Raw genomic sequence first — 15,433 nt, forward strand, 5'->3', positions numbered from 1 at the left:
ATGATAATAACTAAAGTATCGAAAATTCCCGTTAGATAGCAGCACACTACAATCTTCATAACCTCTAAGAAAAGAAGTATACAGTATAAACAATCACGGAATGAATAACTATCGTTACGTAGCTGATTTTACATCATGTACCGATTTAACAAATTTCTTTACGTTTAAATACGAACGCTGAAATCAGTATGAATGTTTATTAATATTTCGGAATCATACAATTACCGACGTATAGTATTTACATTTACTCATTTTTATTAAATCGATAAACTTGTTTTCGTATTTAAATGTAAATCTGAAACATACTGTCTCAAGAACAATTTTGTTGGCGCGTTTTAACAAAAATTCTTTCCCATGAATCAAAAAATGCACAAATCATAATTGTAAGGATAATTATCTTTACAATAAAAATCACGTGCTGGATTTTGTTACTGTTAAATCATTAAAACCCTTTCTATAAAATGTAGCTGTTTCTTAAGAACAATTCAACAATTTAAAAAAAAAGAAAATAAATATTGTTACAGATTTCATTATTCAAGTTTTTCTAAAAATTTTCCTAAAAGAAAAAGTACAACCGGTTGAGTATTTTTAATTGAGTTTATAAATGAAATAAATTTCTATATCAACCTTTATATACCTTCTTTTATGAAAGTTCAAAGTTATAATTTTGCCGTGTTTACTAATTTCGATTAATATTTATTTTGTAAAAGAATTGCCTCTGGTGGACCTAGATGAAAATTTTTTCCGAATAAGTAGAAGTACTATATAAAAAACTTTGTCGCGGCAAGTGCGTCAGAAGAGCGGATTACCAGTTTTAGTTAACTTTGAAAACGTACCCAAAAACCCAGATATTTTCTCTTACTCTTTTTCCTGAGAACAGATTAGCTTGAAAATCAGTAGGGCTCTATTTTATCCTACCAAGTTTCATCAAAATCCGTTGAAAATTACAAAAAAAATCGGCATTGTTATAAATATAATATCCTAAAAATATTTCCACAGAGAATAATGACACAAATATATTTAAATTATTATTACAAATATTTTCTAAAATTTGAAACCTTATTAAATCAAGGTTAGTTAATTGATAAATTAATTAATTTATCGGAAGTAGAGCGAAAAAAATTGTAAAATGTACACAAAAACCTTACTTTTTGACACTCCGATTCCTGTGAACTACTTCGCTTAAAAATCAATAGGACTCTTTTCCCAATAGATTTATTACATCACTCCACCAAATTTAATCAAAATCGATTAAGTTTTGCGTTCGGTAAAGCGGAAAAAATCTTATACATATGTGTATATAAACATGACCGAGCGCAGTAGCAATTTCCAAATTCTATGAAAATCTGCTAAAAAGCAGAAACAAAAGGTTACATTGCACACAAAAGACAATTTGACAATATTATTTATAGGATGTTTTGTTATAAAACATATAAAAAGCAACAGTGAACACGATGACTCTCGATTTAAAACCATCTTCAGAGAAAGAAGTCTATTAAAAACACTTGACGCATACGAGGGCTCTACTCCATAGTATATAAGAAAACGACCTCATGCCGTATTACATGAACCACCGTGAAGAGGCGGTACGGGAGTGAAAAATGACAAACCAGGCATAGGAACCTCTATATCGCGTAACCTATAAATGGAAACCGCGCGAAAATTCCGGCTGCAAGAGTGACCGTTTTCACAATTAAATTTTTTTAAAACTATAAAAACCTAGACAACACCCCACATCGTCCACAATTTAATTCAGTTAGCATATGCGACTTCCTCCGAAGAAGAGGGCGCATTGCTCCCTCCAACTAACTAGGGCCCCGTTGTGGCGTATTCCTGCTAGCACCGAAAGGACTTCAGCGGATGGACTGAAGGGGAATCACGCCGGGAGTTCTAGGCTCAGAAACTTAGTCTCTCACGGTCAGAACCAGTAAATAAATTTCACGATGGTTCATACGGATAGGAACGCAAATTACCAAATCCGTCCATAAATAAAACTTAAAATTTATAGTAGCCACTAAATAACCCATGAAATCCGCCCGATAATAGAAAGATACAGCAGCAAGAGACATTGTCCAGGCTCTGCGATGTGTAGGGAGAAATATTGAAACTCCCCCATTCTTGCGTTCCGTTCCGTTGACGTATAGTTTTTAAGTAATTCTTTCATCAACTGATTTGTTTAGTAATCGCTAAATATCGGTATGAAAGTTCATTCTCAACTTTGCATTGTAATTTCTTACATATTATAAAGTTGAGACCATAAGAATATTACTCAAGGGTCTTCTTTAATAGAGTCAAATTTATGAGACTGATTCAATATTAATTGTGGTGCCATATTTTATTATTATTATTATTATTTTTTTTTTAGTTAATTTGGAATTTATCGAATTATTATGCTCAATTTTTTAAAAATCAATATAAAATGAGAAAAACTGTTCAAAGAATTGCTATTTTAAAACGAACTGAACATATTATGAGTGAATATTTGAATTAGAAGTACGAGTATATGAATGTGAATTAAGAACTGAACTTAATATTAGGAACTGAATATTAACAAATGGATTTTATAATTTCTACAGGTTAAGGGAAAACTTTTTCATTTTCCTCCGTTCATAGCTGAACATTAGTGCAATGACCAGTTCTCTTTTGACACACGATACATTATATTATCCCGTACTTTTATTATTATCAGTATTAAAATTAATAATTTTTTTTTTGTAAAACATGCATTGTTATAAATATAATATCCTAAAAATATTTCCACAGAGAATAATGACAAAAATATATTTAAATTATTATTAAAAATATTTTCTAAAATTTGAAACCTTATTAAATCAAGGTTAGTTAATTGATAAATTAATTAATAATAAAAATAATTTTTATTGTTGTTATTATTATCTTTTACTATTGTCATATTGTATTTAGTTATTAATTATATGAATTAATGACGAGAAATATTATTATTTATAATATTGTGCCTTTAAATACAGCATTTCAGGAATTTTTGAACGTGTACGGAAAGCAATTAACAGTTTTGCTTTTCGTGTGTATATTAATATGATAATTATTAATATTATTATTATTATTATTATTATTATTATAAAATAATTCATGCATGAAAATTATTTTTTATTAATCTTATCAGATAATAAAATATCTTTAATATTATGCCGGAGGATAAACAAAGAGAAAACTTCTTTTTAAATTATAAAGTAATAGGGTGAATACTCTTTAAACAAGCTTTTTACTTTATTTAAAAAAAAAAGTATATATCATTAAAACCATTTATTTCTAGTCTGCAGTTTGTTATACAAACTATAAAAATATTGCCTAAGGATAAAAAGTACATACTTTTATTAAATTATTCTAATAAAAACTTGGAAAATTGATAAATTATTGTTTAACAAGCGAAAGACACATCGGCTTGAATCCAACTTCATCTCCTTTTTTAATTTAAATATATTGATTTAATAATTTTATTAACTTCTGATTGTAAACACAAATTTACAATAAATTCAATAATAACAATAAATAAAAAAAATATGAAAAAATATCAGAAGTTATTAATGAAATAAAATTTTATGTACTTATATATATATATATATATATATATATAAAATCTATAAAATTTGTTTGTAATTTAATAGACGTTCACATCAGATTTTTTAATAAATGAAAATGTAATTATTGAATTATTAATTTAAAAAAAGATTATACATTAAAAAAATGTGTTGTGGACACTACATGACTTCCTTATACGCATACTAAATTACATATACACATTTTAAAAAAAAATGATAAGTACATAAAATTTTATTTCATTAATAACTTCTGATATTTTTTCATATTTTTTTTATTGTTATTGAATTATTATTTATCGTAAAACTTTTTTACTATCAGAGGTTATTAAATCAATATATTTAAATTTATACAAAAAAAGTAAAAAAAAAGAGAGATGAAGTCTGATTCGAACCGATGCGCCTAAATCAGGCGCATCAAAGCTCTCAATGAGGGCTTATTACTGCAGTTAAGAAAAAGTCCAAAATCTAATTTTTTTTGATTTTGGGTTTTTTTAGACACTTTTGGTTCAGTCGATTGCAATCAAAAGAGGAGGTGCACAAATAGATATTACAACAGTCCTAAATCAAAGATTTCAACATTCTACGGTTAATAGTTTTTGAGTTATGCGAGATAAATACGTAGGTACGTACAGACGTCACGCTGAAATTAGTCAAAATGGATTTAGGTATGATCAAAATGGATATTTCCGTTGGAATCTAAAAACTGAAATTTTTTGCGATCACAATACTTTCTTTACTTCGTACAAGGAAGTTAAAAATACTAAATTAATTTGGTAATGACTTCAAAAAACGAAATTTAAAGAGCCAAACAGAATATCTAATTTTTAGTTCATTTAAAAATATTTAAAAAACTCCTTAACTGAATATATTTAAACGAATTTAAATTTAAAAAGCTTTATTTCTCTATAAAATTTTTCAAGTAAACTGCAATACACAACTCAGAATTTATTTCTTGATGTCATGTATCTGCATTCATCTTCTTATTAAAACACAGGATCTCTCACTTTTGAGCTTTTTAAGAAATTTTTTTTAATAAGGGCAGAATGTTTGTAATTCAATCTATAATTTCAATTAAACAGAAAAAAAAATTATTAAAAAATAAAATAAAACCAACTCTACGAAAAGCACTAAAAATAAAAAACTAAATTAAATAAAAACTATTTTTATTTAATATTTCTATTTCTTATTTTTTGAAATTGGAGTAATTTTTAATGGTTAAATAACTACAAGTCTCTCTCTCTTTTTCCGTTTTATTCTCCGGAACCATTGTAAAGTATTACTTCAGAGGATGATACGTATGAATGTAAGTGAAGAGTAGTCTTGTATAGTTTCAGATCGATCATTCCTGAGATGTGTGGTTAATTGAAATCCAACCACCAAAGAACACCGATATCCACGATTTAGTATTCAAATCCGTATAAAAGTAACTTCCTTTGTTAACATTTAGTTATCTAATTTTAATTTAGTGCCTGTTTAAATAAATTCAAATTTAAATAATATTTTGAACGTTTTTTTTATCTTTTTGCGGAGGAAGCTTTACAGCCTCGAGATGGATGCAAGGCAGCAAGAATGGCACACCACGACTAGAGGAACGTCCTTGTATAGATTTATACAGGACTTGGAGAGATGGTACGTCTCTCCTTCGTTTTTAAAGGCAACGGGTGCCCAGGTACTCTCCAATCAAGCGAACTTGAATCAATATTTGTTTCGGTTACCCCTGGCAACTAATAAGCTGTGCGTCTGTGGGGAGGTCCAGTCGAACGAACATATAATGTTCGACCCTGGAACTTAGAGGTCAAGGGGAAAATTGGCCTCTTATAAGCGGCGAGTCAATGTGGCGTGAACCGCATTGTCCGACCGTGTGGGTATTCCTTGATGCCGTTGCTTTGTTCAATCGGCATCAGGAGTTTATTTAAGGGAAAGACTCCTACCTCGCTGCTGGGGGAAGCTACCTGAGAGTTATGGCGGGTCATCAGCCAACTAAAACTCCAAGCTCTTTAACATTGGTGGGCAGGTACTTGCTGGCATTCAGCGACCTAGGCGTGGCAGCGAATTGCTGTCTTGACGAGATAAATTTAATTTATTGAATGTCATATGTATTTTAGTAGTTGTCGGGGTGCGCCTACCCATTTTAGAATATATGAAAAGTGAGCGGTGGGACACGAAGCAAGTGGTGTATGGCATCACGCTTAGTTCGCTCAGGCAATTAGGTTAGCTCTAGGAGCTAGTTAGGAAAATGGTCGCTAAATTGTTTCGTGGCTCAGTAGCCGTTTGTGGCACAGACATTCGGTCTTATGCTTTTGAGCGACCGAATGGGGTGGTGGCGGGAGAAATGCCATGCAAACCAATCTATCGTTTTGCCTCAAAAAAACCCCAAAAATTTTGTTTTTTTTGGAGTCTTTATATTTATTTAAAAATGTTTATTTTTTGTTTTAAAGTTGTTACTTAAACAATAGTTTCATATCAAAGGATAATTAATACGGGAAATTCGTCATTTATAAGGTTTTCACTGATTTTTTGAAGAATTGAGAACAAACATCAGCATCAATGTATAATTATTAAATTAAAATTTTTTTTTTATAATACCTGTGCAGACAATATATTCCAATACAGAATTTCCAATACACACCTACAAACAGTAGAACGGTTCTTCTGCTACATAGTAACAACAATATCTGGAAAATCTTATTTTACCTTAATTAATTTCATTATTTAAGGTAAATTATATTGATTAATAGCATTTTAGGAATATTTTTATTGAATATGATAAAATTATACTGGGTATTTGTTTTAAAACAGAAACCAAAAAAGCAACCCAATTTAAAGAAAAATAATGTGCTATATTTAATGCAATTAGTTATAAATATTATAATTATTTATGCAAAACAGTAATGAAATCAATTTTTTTTTATAAAAAATATTATAAGTGCCCACCATTTTCATCAATTCAAGCCAATGATCTCTTTTTTATATTCCATGCAACCTTTCGAAGTATACCTCTTCCAATTTCTCGTAGTTCTTGAGTTACGTTGGCTTTCAGTTTAAACCCAGGGAAAAAGAGCAGGGCAAAAATCAGGCGACCTATTTGCTCATAAGCCAGTCGATATTACTCCTTCACCAAAGAAATTTCTTAAAAGAAATTTATTCTTGCCGTGTGACATGCAGCCCCCATGTTGTTGAAATCACAAATCTCTCATTTAATTTTAATACATGAATTCGGCATGACTTTAACTTAAGTAGCCGATATATAGATATTCCTTTTTGTTGTGCAATTTTACGTAAACATTTGTTAGGTGAGTTTAAAAAGCTTATCCAATACCTTCCAGTATTTCGTCAAGTACTGAACGTATGCGGCTGTATTTCTGATTGCAAACAGAACCAGTCCTTCAATATTTCTTTAAAATATTTTAAAGAAAAAATTTTTTATGAAATGAAGATTTATTTGGTACATTCTTACTCGGGAACTGCAATTGAAAAGTTTCTTGGTACCAAACAAAAGATTTAGTTGTTAAATAAATTTCCACAATAAAAATCTTTTCTTTTGTGTTCAAAACCATCTCTTCTTACTAAAAAAAACATAGATACCCAAAAATAACAAACTGTTCATGAAAAATAAATAGAAAATTATGTTAGCTAATTTTAAAACCACAACAGGAAGTGCTGCCAACCTCTTTATCCGAAATTATTGTATTAATCTTTTTAAAAATTATTTTGCTTGGCTTGCGTTTTAAAACAATGTATATAACTTAATTCAGCATCTAAGTTAACATTTTATAAAAATTAAATAAATTTTATGGAATAGAATTTCCTTAATGATATTCTATAGTTTATTTTTATGTTTCTTATAAGCTTACTATCATCTGTCAAAATATTTTTCAATATCTAATTGATATTATTAATTGTTTAAAATTTATAACAAAAGTAATTTGCTACTATAAATTTGAGTTTAATTACCATAGCCTATGGGTTAAAACCTTGAGAAGCTAACTGAGTAAATTCAGAAAATACTAAAGGATTTAATAAGAATGTAAAATAATGTTCTCTCTCTTTCTCACTCTCTCTCTCTCTATTTATATATATATACATATTTATATAAAATAATTCCGTTGTTTATTTAATGAAAATTCGTAATATAAAATTTAGTTTTATTCATAACAGAGTTTTACTTATTTTATTTTTATCTTCATACTTTCATTTTACGAAAAAACAATTTTAAAGGCCTACAACTGAGTAATGTTTTACTTGTTTATTTTCGCCAACCAGTTTTCCAGCTACTGCCAAGTCTGGGTGTGTGTGAGTAGATTAGCAAATGCTAATACAATTATCAGCTTGCCAGGCCTGAAGTACCTACAGATGTAGTGCAATGTTAAGTGTAAATGTACCAGTAAAAATGTAGTCTTGATCACTGTTAGGTCCACCACTCCTGACACGTGTGGTTATTGAAACCCATCTACCAAAGAACACCGCCATCTACAATCTAGCATTCAAATCCGTATAAAATGTACGGCTTGTATTGCATTTACAAGGACTCAAACCTTAGAACTCTCGACTTGGAAAATTAACTGATTTTGTGATGACGAGTTTAACCACTTGATTAAGTGGTCTGTCTAGTGGAAACAAGAATTTTACAACTGAGAATACATAGTAAAAGTACTATCGATACAAAGTAAAAAGGAAAACAACCCTTTTATTTGATTTCTGTGCGATAAGAATTCATCGGTATATTGTCCTAATATTGCAAAAAGATATCAATTTCTCAACTATGTTCTTACAATTCTTCATATACCTATATTAATCTACATAAACCATCATTAAAAACCACTAAAAGCTATACTTTTTCAAATCATCTTTTTTTTGTCTTCAGTCATTTGACTGGTTTGACGCAGCTCTCCAAGATTCCCTATCTGGTTCTAGTCGTTTCATTTCGGTATACCCCCTTCATCCTACATCCCTAAAAATTTGTTTTACATATTCCAAACGTTGCCTGCCTACACAATTTTTTCCTTCTACCTGTCCCTCCAATATTAAAGCGACTATTCCAGGACAAATCATCTTAGTCTATTGTAATTAATCATCCAATCATAAGTCGAAATTAGCGAGAAAAGATTTTACACCGTTCTTAAAATACCAGTACTGCAATAAAAAGGGTCAACTTCGTTGCAAACTTTCTTGAATCTCGCTAAAGAAGCTAGCCGACAGTGCTGCATTTAACGAAATTAAATGAATTTTCTGTTACAAATATAAGGCATCTTATAATCTACGCTCGAAATATCAATTTTTTGAATATCCATGAACAGCTTATAAGCACACATCACATTCTGAATTTTCTTCTTTGCTATGATTCTCCATTGCCTATATTCATCCTTATAGATCAGAAAACGTTCAGATTGACCACGATAATGCATGAATATCCCTTTGCGTGTTATCCCTTTTAAAATCTTGGATCAGTATTTAAGTACCCGTTGAAAAATGTTGAGGCGTAATCGAAAGATGGTATTTATTGATTAGAATTGGCGACCAACCCAACGCAATGGCCCAAAGTGTCTTCTAGATTTGGCGACATACTTTTCAACATAACTTGTAAAAAGTAACTTAGTGTCAAAATCATATACTACTTTCTCACGATATATATTTTTACCAGAGATCTTTTACTGTTAGTTAGCTTCCATAATTTTTCGTGTAAAGGTTATAATATCAGCCTTGTTTAGATTTAATAGCATCCGCTTTTCGTAGGAGACCAACCGTGTATCTTGTTAATAACTGTTTGTAGCATAGAAAAATAATTGTCCACCTTTGCAAGAAGTATGAGGTCGTTAGTATTTACTAGTTTGAGTGCCTATTCCGATAACTATAACAAAGACATTAAGTAACAATGGAGCAAGAAATGAGCCTTGCGGAATCCTACAAGTTGCCATATAACATTTAGAAACTTCCCCTGTAACCTTGATATGGAAAGGCTTACAGTTAGGTAGGATAGGAACCATGCTAGCATAGCATCAATACTTCCACACAAGGCCAACTTATCCAATAGTATGTCGAGCGGTACCGTGTCGAACGCTTTCTTAAAATCAAAGTATACAACGTCGACCTGACCTCTATTCTGAATTTCGGGGGTTACAAACGACATCATCTTATTCAGATTCATTCTTATTATAATAGAATGAGACTAATAATTTTTATTCGCCTATTTCCGTGGCGGAGTGGTAACACTTCGGTCTTTCATTCGGCGGTTCCGGGTTCGAATACCGGTTAGACATGGCATTTTTCATACGCTATAAAATTTCATTGGGCATGAATTTATTAATTAGTTGACAATGATAGTTTGGTTAATTTTTTTGTGTTTTTCGGATAATTTGGCATGTTATTGTACCGAAAATAAGGTAATGACGAGGAAGCTGATACGGGACCTGCGACCGAGGTGTTTAAGAAAATTTGGTGACCTCGACTACTACACTACTCAAATGTTGACAGGTCATAGGAATTTTGGAAGCTATCTACACCATATTGGGAGGCGTGATAACCCCAGCTGCATGTTCTGTACAGAGTACGACACTGTCGAACACACCTTGTTTCAGTACCCCAAAAGGGAGGAACAGTTCGTGCAGGGATTCCGGGCTTGACACCACCATCGTTACTGACTCACATAATTGTTTCTGCAGCTTGTTGGGATGCGCTCAGCCTCTTTTCTCGGACGGTGCTTCGAGTTGAGAATGATGAGGAACGGAGAAGGGGCTTCTAGCGGAAGGCGTTGGACAGCCTCAGCTGTGAGAATTGCTACGCTTTGGTGTGCCAGTTTCGATGATCATCTCGATTCCCCCCGAGGGGAGAAGATCCCACCTCGTAGCGTGTCCGGTCGCTACACCACCCCCTCCGTTCCTAGCCAGTAGTGGCTTTAACGGAGGACATCTTCTCGCCCACAAACTGATTGCGCACCACAGCTTTCAGTTCAGGCCCCGCAGAGATGCCACCGATGCAGATGCCCCGAGGGACATCTTCATCGGTAAAGTTCACCCCGAGATAGTTTTACGTGTTTATGCCTTCAGAAAGAAGACAACGGACACCTGCAGCTACCACGTCGCCCTCAGGAACTAAGCTAGAAGCCTAACCGTGGAATGAAGACCCCGCGTCTAGCACTAAATGAATCCGCTCCGGTCTGCCCGGGAGAGGAGAATTAACACCTACTCCCACACAGCTCCATCGGAGTCCCGCGTGACATTCACCATCTTTCGTAACCGCCGCCGAAACGCCGCTGCATACCACCGAAGCGGCACCCAGAGACGCCCCGCCGGCAGTGTCGTTAGCTCACAAAATGCCTCCGTCGAAGCGCGACCGCACCCCCCGGGACAAGGATAACCATGCCCGTTGGCAGCGGCCGCAACTCCGCCGACAGGTTTACTCCAACAAAATAACACCAATTATTCTAACCGAGGCACGCTGCCTTAAGCGCCTACCTTCGGCCAGTCAACTGCTCAGGCGGTCCCTAGCCACCCAGGTTCCTATCACCTACTAAATCCCTTCGGCAGTCCTGCTCAGGGCGAGGAAGCGAAGGAAGCCAGCAACTATAGTCCACTCTCTACGAGTCCTCCAGTTGACTCGTAGATCCAAAACAGAGTTTACTCTCTCAAGTTCCCTAGTAACTCTGGTACGCTCAGCTTCGTACCGGGGACATATGTGTAGGACATGGTCCACGGTGTCATCGACCCTAGAGTCCGGACAGAAGCCGGAATCAACCAACCTGAACCTAGCCAATTTATCTCTAAAGGCACCATGTCCGGAGAGGAACTGTGTCGTGTGCCGATTGGGGGATACCCAGCTAACCACTCGCAACTCTCTAACATTGGGGAATATACCATGCGTATAACGACCTGTTAAAGAAGTACTCCACCTATCTTGCCAATAGTCAAAACCTTGGTCTTCAATCTCACGCATACGCCCAGAAGTAAGAAGGCCTCCCTTCTTTGCAACATACCGCTGGCTACGTTCCGTAGCCGAAATATCCACAGGTTTTATGCCCGCGATCACAGTTACTGCCTCTCGCGAGACAGTCCTGTAACCGCCGACAACCGCTTATAAAAGAAGACGCTGGGCTCGAAATAGAATGTCCCTATAACATTGGTACCGCAAACGATGAGCCCAGAAGGGCGCAGAGTACAACATAATGGCCTCGCAAACACCTTTGTAAAGAATCCGCATGGTACGGAAATTCAACCCCCAATCGGGATGGACCACTCTACGGACGCCGAAGAAAGCATCAACTGCCTTCTTCGCCACATACTGCAGGTGCTCCTTGAAGAGAAGCCTCTCATCAAGGATAACACCCAGATACTTTTGAAGAGTGACATACCTAATTGAACGACCGTCCATCACAATCCGCGGATGGCGAGTTGCAGCTAGACGGCCCTTCAAAAACATCATAGTGGTTTTCTCCGCACTGAAAACCATCTTATGCTGAAGACTCCACAACCGCAAAACCCTACATGCCTGTGCCGCTCTGAGCTCAATCTCAGCACGCGAACCACCCTCAACCAGCAGCAGCCCATCGTCGGCATAAGCCACAACGCGACAGCCACCGGGCAAACGTAGCCGCATGAGAGAGTCAAACTCGATAGTCCAGACGAGTGGACCTAATACACTGCTCTGTGGACATCCTTTTGACAGGGTCTTTCCTACTTGCGAACTGCCGTCACGAAGGACAACAGTTCTTTCGCTGAAGTAACTCGAGAGAGTCCTAATTTCATCCCGCGTGCAACCACGCTTCTGCAATTGAAACAAGGCAGAGCAACCAGGCAAGAGCCACCACAAGTTATTAAATGCCCCGGATATGTCCAAGAAGACACCGAGTACATATTTGTACTCACTGCCTGAAGCCAGATCCAGGACCCTAAGAATCGCGTCCTCTGTACTCTTACCGGGTCTAAAGCCATACTGGTCGTCCATCAGCATGTGATTCGAGTTTCGATGATCAACTGGGGACTCCGTAAGTAGCCCTAAAATGGGCCTACTGCGCCACTAGTACCCCTGGCTGCCGCAAGAGCGCTAGTGCCGCAGCCGCCATCTTGGATTTTTCCTTTTTCCCCGGTGGGAATTTCCCTTTTCCCTTGGTGGGATATTTGAAAATGCCAACTTGATTATGATAATATTGGCTTTAAATATTATTTATAATAATTAATTCAAAAGTTGGTACCGCTGTTGAACAACTGAGGTTGAACAACTAAGGCCAACAAAGAGATTGAAAAAATATACATGTTAAAATACACAAATATATGTTAAGCTTAAGAAATTTGCTTAATTAAAGTTTTCTCTAAATCTAACACCCCTTTCAATAAAGATTAAAATAAGAAAAAGGAAAATTTCAATAAACTATTCTGCATTTTAGATCCAGGGTCCATAATTTAAAATAAAATGTAGACATTTGTTGATAGCTTTCTATATGAAGTATAAACTTTAAAAAAAATTTTGAAAAATATTTAAACTGAAGGAAGATAGAGAGCAAAATACAAAAACATATATTTCATTTTTAAGAGGTGGGAATTAATTTTTTGAAAAACATTTTTTTTGGATAATTTTTTATATGCATTGAAGGTAAAATACTTGGTTTAATAAAATTTTCTCTAAAATGTCTTGAAAAAATCGAAAATTTTTTTCGCGATAAAAACCCCACTCCCTTAAAGAATTTTGAAAAAAATAATATGAACAATACCTCACATTCAGAAATATGTGAATAAATTTGAAGATCGGTTTGTCAATCCTGAGATATAATGCAGTGCGACGCGCGCACACACACACACACACACACACACACACGCACGCACGCATACACAAATACGTAGGTTTTTTGTGTAGATGAATTAGCTGGATCCTAAAATGTAAAGATTTGCAAAATCCCGTTACCCCTTTTTTGATATGATTATTAGTTTCCATTTAATATTGCTATTCTAACTATATTCGCCTGGAAAGTAAAAATGAGCCATATTGACAAATACTTACAAATTAAAAATTCTAATGTATTCACGCCTTAATACTCGTACTTAAAAATATTTTACGTGAAAACAAATAATAAAACTAAATTATATTTAAACTTCAATAAACGAGAAAGGCACTTATTTTACTTTTGTTGCCATTTCTAAAAAAAAATGATAACCCATCCTTTTAAAGATCTTTTCGTAAATTAAAATTAGATAATTTTCTATTAAACAAATAAATGGAGAAACAAGGGAAAGCTTTCAAACAGAAAAAATCGGTTAGGGCTGTGTCGGGGCGCACGGCCGTTGGTTTAACGTGAAACGTTACAGATCTTGGGTGAAGTTCCTCCGAGCTACAGAACGACCAAGAGTTAAATGGGAGAGCCACCATCGTATTTTTTTGAACAAAACTGAAAATCTCCAATGGAAAATTTGAGTACCTTCATTTGGCTAACTCTACGGATAAATTGGTTGGTCAGTATGTCAGCGAGTCACTTTTAGTCTACTGAACTGAAATAAAAACGAGAATGCGTACTAAATTAAATTTTTACATAAAACAGACCAGTGAATGATACATGATATTTGTTTCGACTAATGTTCGACGACAATTTTGTTCAACAGTGGTCTGTGATATTAGAAGTAAAACACTTAAGGCATAATAAGCAGCGCTAGAGGTGCTCGGGCCGTCGGCGTCGTTCACTGAACTCGCCGTACCAGCTTTACGACGCTCCCGAAACAGTATCGCTCGCTCGAAACCAAAAATTGGTGTACCTGTGCGTGGTCCGTAATCTCCCCTTTCCAACGATATGCATAACTTATATTTCCGGCTGGCTTTTGCGCGGGCTGAGGCTGAATCTTTATACATTTTTACATGTTTACTTTAATTTTTTACTCATAACACATAAATATTAATCAAAATACACTTATTATTACTTAAATCGACCTATTTCGACAAAATATAAACACAAACACACGAATCACCGCGCTATCACGTCTAAGTCGTGAACTATACTGAATGGAAATGAGCGAGAGCGTCAGTTTTGGCCGATCTACGCTGTGCTCCCTCCCCGCTAACCCGCTCACTAGTGACGTAAACTCAAAGTCGTATCGGTGAGCTGACCATGTAAGTTATAAAATCACACCGTATTTACGTCTCTGAGACTAATAGTTAGGGAGTTTTTAAGGCAGGACGATATAGACCTTTTCGTTACGTTACAAATTTCTGTTTTGGTACCCGTATGTTTCGGTGTGATTTTAAAGACTTTTCACTTCAAAAAACTATGGTAATATCAAACATCGATCTAAAAACCAGAAAAAATAATTACGTGTAGAGCTTTATTGTAGTAAAAAATTAATGAAAATAAAACCAGAAATAAAATTGTTGATCTTTGAAATTTAGTCTTACAGGAGAATATTGAAAACTAGATGGGTCGATAAAATATGAAATGAATGAAACGCAATACGAATAGAAGAAGAGAAGAATTTTTAACAGAAATATAGACAAATTACGTTGGTGGGCCATTTATTAAGATACCTAGCTTTTATTTATTTGATAATAGGTGGTCAAAATATAAAAACTGTACGGGAATATAAATATTAAAATATGTATCAGATAGTCAAGAATATAGGATGTGTAAATGTGTTGAGGCTAAAAGATTAGCACAAATCAGAAAGGAATTGAAAATAATATCAAATAAATAACTAATTTATATTAAAAAGAAGAAAAAAAAAACGTTCTTAACTGAACGTGAGAAATAAATTATATTACCACCTTCCAGATCGTTATTTTTATTAAAGTATTATTTTATTTATTAATTTATTTTATAATTTAATATAATATATTTGTTATTTACATACATTAATTCGGGCTTTTAATATCCTACTTTTTAAAAA

Source organism: Lycorma delicatula, chromosome 10 (genome assembly GCF_047948215.1).
Source record: "Lycorma delicatula isolate Av1 chromosome 10, ASM4794821v1, whole genome shotgun sequence".
In the NCBI taxonomy this organism is placed as follows: Eukaryota; Metazoa; Arthropoda; class Insecta; order Hemiptera; family Fulgoridae; genus Lycorma; species Lycorma delicatula.